At 44.3% G+C, this 12643-nt stretch overlaps 1 long non-coding RNA gene across 1 annotated transcript; it reads left to right on the forward strand.

Annotated features, from left to right (window-relative positions):
• The first annotated feature begins 1837 nt into the window (after window positions 1-1837).
• On the forward strand, window positions 1838-9420 carry LOC307064292. The gene is made up of 4 exons (XR_013811286.1): window positions 1838-2063; window positions 2571-2621; window positions 4717-4762; window positions 9022-9420. It is a non-coding gene; the product is annotated as an uncharacterized lncRNA (long non-coding RNA).
• The last annotated feature ends 3223 nt before the right edge of the window (window positions 9421-12643 follow it).

A 12643-nucleotide genomic window follows, 5' to 3' on the forward strand; every position in this document is an offset into this window, starting at 1 on the left:
ATGGGTGAATGTTTTTTTTGTTTGTTTGTTTTTCTGCGGTACGTGGGCCTCTCACTGTTGTGGCCTCTCCCGCTGCGGAGCACAGGCTCCGGACGTGCAGGCTCAGCAGCCATGGCTCACGGGCCCAGCCGCTCCACGGCATGTGGGATTTTCCCAGACTGGGGCATGAACCCGCATCCCCTGCATCGGCAGGCAGACTCTCAACCACTGTGCCACCAGGGAAGCCCGGATGGGTGAATCTTAAAAATATACTCCTGAATGAAGGAAATAAACACCAGAATGAATTTTATGACACAATATTATTTATAGAAATTGAAAATATACACAAGTGCACATTTTGCACAAGAACACACCCAAAAGAAAACACATCAAACAAATTAGAATGGTAGCTTACGGGGTAGAGAAGGGAGTGGAGGGTGCCATAGGGAACAGGAGGTGAATAAATAAAACTTAATCATGTTACCATATTTCATCATGCTATATCCACGATTTCACTTTACTTGTAGTGGAAAGAAATCCTGTGTGCTATGTTGGCTTAAGTCAGGAATAGTTCTTGGAGGATATTTTCCTGAAAGAATTTGGAACAAATTTTTGAAAAAATCTTTGTTTATACTATGGATGATCTTTTTTTGTTTGTTTTGTTTTTTTCTTTAATTTCTGTTTTGTGGGTGTGTGTGGGATCTACTTTATTTTGTATTTCATTAATCTGATCTTATATTTTTCCATCTGCCTTCTTCAGTTTTATTATTCATTTATTAACTTCCTGAAATGGATGTTTTCTGAATCAATTTTCAACTGCCTTTCTACTTTATTTTTTTGGTTTTGTTTTGTTTTTGTTTTCCTTGCTGTACGCGGGCCTCTCACTGTTGTGGCCTCTCCCGTTGCGGAGCACAGGCTCCGGACGCGCAGGCTCAGCGGCCATGGCTCACGGGCCCAGCCGCTCCGCGGCATGTGGCATCTTCCCGGACCAGGGCACGAACCCGTGTCCCCTGCATCGGCAGGCGGACTCTCAACCACTGCGCCACCAGGGAAGCCCCCCTTTCTACTTTCATATATGCTTTTAAGGCTCAACATTTCCCTCTATGTATGTGTTCAAATCTCCAGATCCAATTATGAATTTGAATGTTTCTCTTCATGGTTCTGTCAATTTTTGCTTTATAAAGTATCAGCTGAGGTTATTAGTTTCTGATAATTTGAAACTTTTATGACTGTGAAGTGTCCCTCCGTATGTCAAGTAATGCTTTTTTCTTCCCCTTAAAGTTCACTTGGTCAAATAGCAATGTCACAGATTTTATAATTACAGAAATAACTTGAGACCTAGGATGTTGATGTCTGTCTCTAGAAAGGATTTTCCCTTGCTTCTGCACGGGTTGTAAGATGCTAACAAAACACGTTCACCTTTACACAATTTCAGGGAATGAGGTGTTTTGGCGTTTGGCTTCAGTCCCTGCCAAAGAAAGCCCAGTTTCCTTCTCCCCTTATTCCAATGGTGAAACTCTTTGGGCTTTACCAGGAAGCCTTCGTGGCTGGTAATGCTTTTATGTCGCTTAGCCTCTTGAAGACGTCCAAAATTCTACTGAGTTTGTACGCCTTTCAATGAACAGAATCTACACTCTTCTGAGGCCTACACAGTACAACGGCAAGACTGCCTGAGACCTTCTCAGGGATTCCGGAAAGTGAAAACCAGAGTGAAAACATGTAGTCCAGAGCTCCTGCCGGTAGACACCCCCGCACCCACCCTTGCATTCTGGGACATGTAGTCCAGAGCTCGTAAACTCGTGTAGTCCCATATACTGCAGCTACGGTAACGCCTCGCTGTAAAGGTTGACCCGCGGAATTCTGGGAAATGTGGTCCAGGAGTTCCGGGTTAGTCGCAGGCACTTCCGCCCCAGGAGGACACGTAGCAGCCATGTTTTGGCTGATGACGGTGTGTCAGGTCCGCTCTTCACGACCCATTCAAGCTTCCCCGACATGCGCCTGGGGCCAACCTTTGCAGACCTTTCATTTGGGGAGAAAGAGAAGGAGCGGCTAAAAGCGGAGGTTTGAGGGCCTGGAGTGGTGAGGTACGTCCCGCGGGCGGAGCTTCTTTGCGTTTGGTAACGTACCCGGGATGGGGTGGGCTCAGGTCGTGCCTCCTGGGGTTTGAGGGTCTCCCCGGTTTTCTTCACCCCTAACCTGACCCCGTCCCCCACCTATGAGCTAGCCCTACCGCTTCATACGGCGTCACGCTGGGTGAGTTGCTTAACTCCTCTGTGCCTCCGTTGCTGTTCGGTAAAAGGGGGGAAAAAGGAATGCCTTGTTAATATAGTGTTGTGAGAAGAAACGAGATAGCACAAGTAAAAGGTCTACAACTGCCTGATACATTGTTGGTATTAATACTACGCTAATTCGGGAGGCACCCATTCCGCAGCGGGATTCTGTGAGCCCAGGAAGCTGAATTGTCCTGGACTCCTGGCCTGTTTTGGAAGGAGAGGACTTCTAGCTGGTACGGGGGCGGAAGGGGGTGCGGTATGAATTAGTGGGGATGGAAACACAGCCCTGGTATTTCACAGTCTCCTTTCCTTCCCCAGCCCTGGCTTCTGAAAAAGCACTGCACGGAGGAAGAGGCAACAGAGCCCCACGTGAGTAGGACTTGGCATTCTTCTACTTAAGATATTCCTATAAATTGTAGAACGTATGGGACATGGGTAACGATGATAACTGAGCCTTGGTCACTAATTTCCATTCTAAAAGCTTTATGCAAATGAACACATTTCCATCAGGCAGTGGCTGTGTGAATTGGTACTGCTGTTTTCTCTCCTTTAAGGATGAGGAGCTGGGGGCAGGGAACACAACCCTGTTGGCCCATCCTCACCCAGATGGTAGGAGGCAGAGCTGGGGTTGGGACCCAGGCAGTTTGAGTCCAGCAGCTGAGTTTGCTAATCCCTTTGGTATATTCTCTTTGAGCATAGGGTACTGGCTAGAATCATATCATGAAAGTAGGTTGGGACTTAATTGTGGGGACCTTGAGAGCAAGGTTTAGGCTATTTTATGAGTTTTTAAGATAGTTTTCTCAACTGGGTCATTTATTTTATTTCAAATAATATGTATATCATAGAAGTAGCATAATCATTATGGAAAAATGCAGATATATACATAAAGAAAAATTTTAATTATCTATAACTTTAGGATGTAAAGATAACAGTTGTTAATGTTTTAGTGCCTTTTTGTCTGGTTCCTCTTTGTGTATGTTTCTGTGTAGTGGAGGCTGTTTTTTGTGGGACTGATGTTACACTGCAGTGCTACTCAAATTGTGGTCCACAAACCAGCGGCATTGGCATCACTTGGATAGAAATGCCCAGCCTTGAGCCCCATTCGAGACCTTCTGATTTATAATTTCTGCGTAGGGGGCCCAGGAGGCTGCATTCCAACAAGATCCCGCAGTAATTCACATGCACGTGAAAATTCGAGAAGCTCAAGAGAGGGTCTTTTCTGGAAACTGAGGCCGAGGAAATTGACCCTGCTGGATGTCACAGATAAAACTGAGCTGGATTCACCAAAGGCCTACTTAGTCCAATGATTTTATTCCCCCACTAATTATTGTCAACTGTCAGGGCCCCTTTCAGAATCCTGAATTGAGCAGAAGACAGCTAGCAAGTGTAGAGTCAAAATGGAGGTCGTTAGAAGTTGTGAAGATATCTCTCTCCCAAGCTTTGGGGAGTGGAATCATTGCCATCTTTTGTACTAGATCGAACCCGGGCCCCTGCATTGGGAATGTGGAGTCTTATCCACTGCACCACCAGGGAAGTCTCCCATTTATTTCTTAAACTTTCCTATATTTATAATGATATAATTACAATTCCGATTCCTGTCTTTTTTCATTTGAATTAGGTATGGACTGTCAAACTATTTTTTATTGTTGTTGCAGAATCCTGGCTTTTATTAGTTCTCTTTACCTCTGTGCCTAATTGTCAAAAGGGTACTTCCTGTTTAAAAAGAAACTTAACGTATTTTTATACCTTTTGTAAAAAGTTGTCCATGTCAATTTAAATATTATTGTTGCAGTCACAAAATCTTTAGGAAGACAAGCAGAGATTTTCAGAAGTCTAAAGACTCTCACATAACAGGGCAACAACGTATGACCTCCACATGTCTGACAGTCTTCTGTTGGTAGAAATCACATCTCTAAGGATAATTTCTAACTAAAATATCATCTGCTTTACCGCAGTTGCTAAGAAATAAGAAACCCTGACAGTGGTGTTCTCAGAGCTTCCTACCTTATGACGATCTCACGAGGTGGATGCCCGTGTTCTCCCCTACTGGCAGAGGACAGAACTGAGGCGAAGAGATGTGAATAATTTGCCCAGGGTGACACTGCTAGTGAATGGCGTAGCCTGATCAGAGCCCATGCATATTGACTCCAAAACCTACTCTGACTTACATGGTCTCTGTTTACACCATACCCAGAATAAGAATGACCCCTGTGGAAGCTGCAGGCACACTGTGAGGGGGCCACTGTGTATGGATGGGCAGGTCATTCCTCACACAGCCACTGAGGGGGTTCACGGGGGCATCTAGTATCTGCGTGGGGCTCTGCTCATCAAGCATAATCAGCTGTAGCCACCCCGAGGACTGGGAGCCTTGGTAATTCACAATGAGCACCACGTGGGTTAGCGACTTCTTTTTCTTTAAACCAGTTTCCAGTTTGACTTCTTCTTTCCCCGTCTGTCTTGCTAGGACTCTGCACTTCCCCAGAAGGAGAGAGAAAATGAGCACATTCCAGGTGAGTAGAGCTTGCCTTTCTTGCTGTTAAAAACGCCATTTTTGTACTCAGATTGGACACAGGTTTTCCTCTTTTTTTTTCTTTTCTTTTTTTTTTTTGATTGGAGTATAGTTGATTTACAATGTATTAATTTCAAGTGTACAGCAAAGTGATTCAGTTATACATATATATACATATATTTTCAGATTCTTTTTTTTTTCTGTTTTTTTTTTATTAGTTTCTGCTTTATAACAAAGTGAATCAGTTATACATATACATCTGTTCCCACATCCCTTCCCTCATGCATCTCCCTCCCTCCCACCCTCCCCATCCCACCCCTCCAGGCGGTCACAAAGCACCGAGCTGATCTCCCTGTGCTCTGCGGCTGCTTCCCACTATCTATCTACCTTACGTTTGGTAGTGTATATATGTCCATGCCTCTCTTTCGCTTTGTCACAGCTTACCCTTCCCCCTCCCCATATCCTCAAGTCCATTCTCAAGTAGGTCTGTGTCTTTATTCCCGTTTTACCCCTAGGTTCTTCATGACATTTTTTTTTTAATTCCATATATATGTGTTTGCATACGGTATTTGTCTTTCTCTTTCTGACTTACTTCACTCTGTATGACAGACTCTAGGTCTATCCACCTCATTACAAATAGCTCAGTTTCATTTCTTTTTATGGCTGAGTAATATTCCATTGTATATATGTGCCACATCTTCTTTATCCATTCATCCGATGATGGACACTTAGGTTGTTTCCAGCTCCGGGCTATTGTGAATAGAGCTGCAATGAACATTTTGGTACATGTCTCTTTTTGAATTATGGTTTTCTCAGGGTATATGCCTAGTAGTGGGATTGCTGGGTCATATGGTAGTTCTATTTGTAGTTTTTTAAGGAACCTCCATACTGTTCTCCATAGTGGCTGTACCAATTCACATTCCCACCAGCAGTGCAAGAGTGTTCCCTTTTCTCCACACCCTCTCCAGCATTTATTGTTTCTAGATTTCTTGATGATGGCCATTCTGACTGGTGTGAGATGATATCTCATTGTAGTTTTGATTTGCATTTCTCTAATGATTAATGATGTTGAGCATTCTTTCATGTGTTTGTTGGCAGTCTGTATATCTTCTTTGGAGAAATGCCTATTTAAGTCTTCTGCCCATTTTTGGATTGGGTTGTTTGTTTTTTTGCTATTGAGCTGCATGAGCTGCTTATAAATTTTGGAGATTAATCCTTTGTCATTTGCTTCATTTGCAAATATTTTCTCCCATTCTGAGGGTTGTCTTTTGGTCTTGTTTATGGTTTCCTTTGCTGTGCAAAAGCTTTGAAGTTTCATTAGGTCCCATTTGTTTATCTTTGTTTTTATTTCCATTTCTCTAGGAGGTGGGTCCAAAAGGATCTTGCTGTGATTTATGTCATAGAGTGTTCTACCTATGTTTTCCTCTAAGAGTTTGATAGTTTCTGGCCTTACATTTAGGTCTTTAATCCATTTTGAGCTTATTTTTGTGTATGGTGTTAGGGAATGAGCTAATCTCATACTTTTACATGTCCCTGTCCAGGCCCCCCGGAAGGCGGGGCGGACAGTGACCCGCACTCGCACCCCCCGCGGCGGCGGCGGCGGCGGCAGCAGCAGCAGCCCCAGCGTCCCACGCCCGTCCCCGAGGTCCGCGCCTTTAGCCGCGGCTCGCGCCTGTCTCCGGTGCTTCCCCAAGCAGCCCTCTTAATGCCCTCTCCTCGCGCACCAGGAAACAAAAGGGAAAAAAGTCTCTTGCCTCTTCGGTAGCTCCAGACCCTTTTCCCGGACTCCCTCCTGGCTAGCCGTGGTGCACTAACCCCTTCGGGCTCTCTTCCTGCCGCCAACCCCAGTCCTCTCCCTGCGCTCCGACTGAAAGCCGATACCCGAGCCTCAGCTCCCAGCCCCGCCCGCCCCGGCGGCCAAGCAGACAAGCCTCTCGGGCTGGTGAGTGGCGGTCGGCACCGGTCCTCTGTGCGGGAATCTCTCCACTTTGCCCTCCACACCCCTGTTGCTGTGCTCTCCTCCGCTACTCCGAAGCTTTCCCTCTCTGCCACCTGCAGTCTCCGCCCGCTAAGGGGCTTGTAGTGTGTGGAAACCTTTCCTCCTTCACGGCTCCCTCCCACTGGTGCAGGTCCCGTCCCTATCCTTTTGTCTCTGTTTATTCTTTTTCCTTTTGCCCTACCCAGGTACGTGGGGAGTTTCTTGTCTTTTGCGGGGTCTGAGGTCTTCTGCCAGCGTTCAGTAGGTGTTCTGTAGGAGTTGTTCCACGTGTAGATGAATTTCTGATGTATCTGTGGGGAGGAAGGTGATCTCCGCGTCTTACTCTTCCGCCATCTTCCTCCGGGGTCTATTTTCAGATTCTTTTCCCTTATAGGTTATTACGAAATATTGGGTATAGTTCCATATGGGTTTTCTCTTTCAAGGAGAGTCTAAGCATATGAGGACCTGAGTGTGCCATGTGTGCTTTTTTAAAAATTCCTGTTAAATTTAATTGGTTTCGGTTTTAATTTTTGTTTTATTTCATCATTTTTTAATTTTACAAGTAAAAGAAAAATTAAGGGAAATGAAGGACATCTTGCAGTCTACTGCTTACCTGCTTACAAATTAGCTGCTTTTATATTTCTGTAATCTCTTCATCATATGTATTCATGGATGTGTATTTGTATTTATAACATAGATACAGTTTTAAATTGTTTTTTTCATTTAATACTAGCTAACATTCACTTTCAATTGCTTTATCATGTTCCTGCAAACTTATGCACCTATTTTTTTTTTTTTTTTTCCGGTATGCGGGCCTCTCACTGTTGTGGCCTCTCCCATTGCGGGGCACAGGCTCCGGATGCGCAGGCTCAGCGGCCATGGCTCACGGGCCCAGCTGCTCCACGGCATGTGGGATCTTCCCGGACCGGGACACGAACCCGTGTCCCCTGCATCGGCAGGCGGACTCTCAACCACTGCGCCACCAGGGAAGCCCTGCACCTATTTTTTAAACTATTCTTTATTCACAGACATTTAGTTTAAAGACTTCTCCTGTTTTAGGAGCACTACAGTGACAGTGTTCCTGATTTAACCTTTTTCTCAAAATATCTGTTCTGAAGAATATTGCCCCTTTTTGCCCTTAACATAGTAGGTTTAGGTATTCAGAATTTAAGAGGTATGTTTTATATGTGGTGCCTTGGATGTTTTTTGGTAGAATATCCAAATACGGCAGAGCACAGCAGGATCAAACTGCTGCTTCACGCAGAAAAAATAATGTATTGTTAGAAGTTTTCTCACGACCAGAGTTAGATTCAGTCTTCCCCATGCTTGAGTCAGACCCTTTGTGTATTTTATTTACTGGTTTGTTTCTTTTTGCATCTTATATTTTTTTCTAATCAGAGTAATACATGACCTTAGTTTAAAAAGTCCAGTGGTGGGCTTCCCTGGTGGCGCAGTGGTTGAGAGTCCGCCTGCCGATGCAGGGGATATGGGTTTGTGCCCCGGTCTGGGAAGATCCCACATGCCGCGGAGAGGCTGGGCCCGTGAGCCATGGCCGCTGGGCCTGTGCGTCCGGAGCCTGTGCTCTGCAATGGGGGAGGCCACAACAGTGAGAGGCCCACGTACAGCAAAAAAAAAAAAAAAAAAAGTCCAGTGGTACTTAAAGCACTTGTCACTGCATAGACAGCTCAGAACAATTGTATAAAGAGGTGCTTGGTTTCATCTTTGTTTTAAATATAAAGAATAGGGGTTGTGAAAAAAGGAGGAACCAACTCAGACTCACCCAGAAAACCAAGGGTCTGGAGTCAGAGTATTGCATTCAAGCGAAAGACAGAAACGGGGAAAGAGAGAGTTTTCATTCAGAGACCTGGCATGGCCTTTTGGTTAATTTCCACATATAACACTCCTTCTCAGCTGGTTCCCACCTCAATGAGAAAGCGGGTGCCATCAAATACTGACAGGACTAAATTGGTAACTGTTTCTGGGGCACTTGGCAATAATAATTAAACAGTGAAAGCTTTTTAGTTCAGGATCCAGTGGTTAGAATTCTAGGGAGTTTACTTATGAGTTGTCTGAGAGCCCCAGGTGAATACACAAAGCTTTCTCTTTCATAGCTGCACGAGGAAAGTCAGTGTGTGGCATTGGCAGGATGGAAGGAGGGGCTGCTGGGAAGTCTGCACACCTCACAGGAGCCGGAGCAACTTCCCATCCTCCTCGTCTCCTCGGGGCTGCCCCTCTTCCACTGGCCACTGGGTATAAGATTGAGGTGGTGTTGTTTGTCATAGGAGGCGGTGACCTTCAAGGACGTGGCCGTGGCCTTCACAGAGGAGGAGCTGGAGCTGCTGGACTCGGCCCAGAGGAAGCTGTACCAGGATGTGATGGTGGAAAACTTCCAGAACCTGGTCTCAGTGGGTGAGGACAGCCTTTCTCTGCGAGTGTCTTTGTGACCTTGGTGTTTCAAGGCTTTGGGCCTCTTGAGGTGGTTGCCTGAGTTTGGGGACCAGACTTTTGCAATTCCTGTGGGACACGAGAGGATGTCTCTGGTCTTTCTAAACAGTGTGTTTCAGGTCCTTTTCAATTATTTTGTAAAAGAACTGTAAATCGACAGTATCTTGCTGTACCTTGTGTATTCTTTTTCAGATTTCCCTCCCTGCCATTAGTGGATTATAAAGCCAATTTATTGAGCCCTACGTGTGATTTTTTTAATGAAATAAAATAGTATAGAAAATATCAGAGTTTCTTAGGAAGAGTACAACACATTGCAGCAGAAACTCTGGGCGATGGCATGAGTGGTGTGAGAGCCAGTGGGAACAGATTTGATGAAAAGAGACATTGGTTAGATATAGGTCATTCAAGCTTCGTTTTAGTAATGTATACTTTTCTACCTGTGTATCTAGGTTGTGAAATAAATGCTGTTTCTTCAGTGGGTCGTGATCCAAAGTTTGAAAAACACAGCTTTCAATACCTTGAATATGCAGTTGGAACTCAAATTTCTAGTAAACTTTAGCTCTAGCCCGTTCATGTTAACTTGTGACTTTGCATGTTCTCATTCTTCAAACGAGATACAAAACATATAGAAAGAGAAGAGAGGCTTTGGTTGATGAATTCAGCAACCCAGATAGAAATTTAGGTAAGAACCAAGCAGTCGTGAGTTCCTGTGGTTAGCTCTCTATCTGTTTTGCTTCTCACCAGCCCTGTGCTGTCCATCACCTGGTCCCAGTTGGAAATCTCTTTCCAGGATTATTGCATAGTCTTTGTACTGGTCACCTGTTGCCACCCTTCTCCTCCCACAGTTTGTTCTTTAGGTGGCAAAGTGATCTTTTGTAACTTTAAGTCAGGTTATGTTGTTGTTTCAAAATTCTCTTGTGGCTTCTTTTACTTAGAATCAAAACCACTTAAAGTGGCTTCTAGAGCCTTCTGTGGGCTGCTGTTCGTTCTCCACCACCTCCCTGAATACATCACCTCTCCTCCCTCTTACCCTATCTTTTCCAGACGTGCAAAGGATGCTTCTGCCACAGAGCCTTTTCCTTGTCCTTCTCTCTGCCTGGAATACTCTTTCACCTGTAATCTTTTAGGCCTCTACTTCTTTCAGTCAGTCACCTTAAAGATGAGGAGGTGGCTGTCCTCTGACCACCCTATGGAAAATACAGTCCTGTCTTTCTTACTCTCTCTGCCCTGCCTTGTTTTGTCTCTAAGCGTTTCACTCATGTACATTTTGTTCACCTGTTTCTCACCTCTCTTTCTTCCACTGGAGGGTAATCCAGGAGTGCAGGAGGAATTCGGTCTGTTATATGTTTATTGCTCACTAGCCTCAGTGCTTAGTTTAGCATAGTCTTGGTACATGACAGGAACTCTTAAATATTTCTTGAATAAACGAATGAGTTAATGGATAGAGAAATTAGCCTTCCATGAAAATAGCTAGTAGGCGGTGAACAAATCCGAGTGAATAAGGGATATTGCTAAATGTTTTTTTGTCTTCATATGAATTCCTAGCCTAATTCTAACTTCTCAGGTGCCCATGATGTGTGTATGTGTGTGTTTGCCTTTCTGTACAAGTTGGCCCTCATCAACTTGCACAAAAAATCTGTATAGAACCTGTAATTATAACCAAACTGAGTAAAATGCTTTCCCTGTGACTTTCCTTGAGCTCTTAGTAGCAGAGCAAATTCATTTGGGGAGGAAATACTGTTTTGAATGAGGATTCTTATGTCTACTTCTTAGGTAACCCTCCCATAGAAGGAAAGAAATTTCTATTTCCTTATCCCTTATACCAGGGGAGAACAGGTCTCAGAAAACAGCCAGCTGGTGAGTTAGCCTTTCCCTTAAAAGATTTGCGCCGCTGCGTCCCATTTGCCTCCTCCAAAGCCCACCTCACTAATAAGCAATCGATCTTTGTTAGCTCTACAAACATTTTGTGTGTGTGTGTGTGCATTTGTATGTATCTTGTAGAAGGCATTTTAGATAATGTCACCTTGAGTGCTTTGATCATTCTTTAATAGTTTCTAGTCTGTTTCTTCTCAATATTTATCACAGGCTATGGAATTTATTCCCAGCTCACTCATAAACCCCATTCTTCACTTTGGAACTCATTCTTGTTAAAGACCAATGTATCTGTGTCCAAAAATTTTCCATGCTGTTTTTAAAGAGACAGCATTCTTCCCTAGCCTCTAAATTTTGACTCCTGCTTGGCAGGGGGAGTGGAGGAACATATTAGGCAGCACAAATGCCTCAGAAGGATCCAGTGCATAGATCTTCATGCTTTTTTTTAACCCCACTGATTCTTAGAACCTTTTTTAAAATTAATTAATTTTTGGTTGCATTGGGTCTTCGTTGCTGCATATGGGCTTTTCTCTAGTTGTGGTGAGTGGGAGCAGCTCTTCGTTGTGGTGCGCAAGCTTCTCATTGCAGTGGCTTCTCTTGTTTCAGAGCACGGTCTCTAGGAACACGGGCTTCAGTAGTGGTGGCATGTGGGCTCAGTAGTTGTGGCTCACGGGCTTAGTTGCTCTGCGGCATGTGGGATCTTTCCGGACCAGGGCTCGAACCTGTGTCCCCTGCACTGGCAGGCAGATTATTAACCACTGTGCCACCGGGGAAGTCCCGGTTTTTAGCACCTTTCATATTCTCCTCAGCACTAACCCCCTTGGTGTGCTGCCGCCTCGGGTGCAGCCTTTCAACTTAAGCAAAACTGTACTTTCCAGTCCTTTTCCTGTATCTGATACCTGACTTGTAAAAGCTGTTTCGCTTCTCTGACTTGGTTCAAACTTAACCTGGGATTCAGAATTGTAGAGAATCCTAGAAATCAAACTGAGTTCACCTGTGCATGCATTTCTTGAGCCCTGACTAACTGCTAGGCACTGTTAAAGCTGTGAGCACAGCAAAATGCTTGTCTTTATTGATACTGTGTTATGGTAGGAATGACATGTAATTTTTGAAAGATGATTTAAACAGTATGTCAGAGTAGTCATTTGGTTTTAAATGGGTTTCATTAATGCTAAGTATTTGGGAGTTTAACAGACCATCTCTTGGTTTCTGTTAGTATATAAACCAGAGAACTTCATTTGTCGTGCGAAAGATAAGCTGAACCATCCTGAGGTTCATTAAAGTCTCATACTGTGTCTTAAGTGTAAAATCTTGAATCTTTGAACAAAGCTTTCACGTGTCCACATCTCTGAATTCTCTGTCCTTATAGAAGAAAACAGTCAAAGTGAGTTGAGGGCCGTTCAAGACAGAGGGTCAGGTGAAGAGCTTTCCTGCTGGCAAATCTGGCAACAAATTGCAAATGACTTAACCAGATGCCAAGACTCCATGATAAATAGTTGTCAGTTCCACAAACAAGGTGATTCCCCCTGCCAGATTGGGGCAGGACTCTATTCAAATTTCTGAAGATGAGAACCGTATATTAAATGA

The sequence above is a fragment of the Hyperoodon ampullatus genome, assembly GCF_949752795.1.
Source record: "Hyperoodon ampullatus genome assembly, chromosome: 15".
NCBI classification, from domain to species: domain Eukaryota; kingdom Metazoa; phylum Chordata; class Mammalia; order Artiodactyla; family Ziphiidae; genus Hyperoodon; species Hyperoodon ampullatus.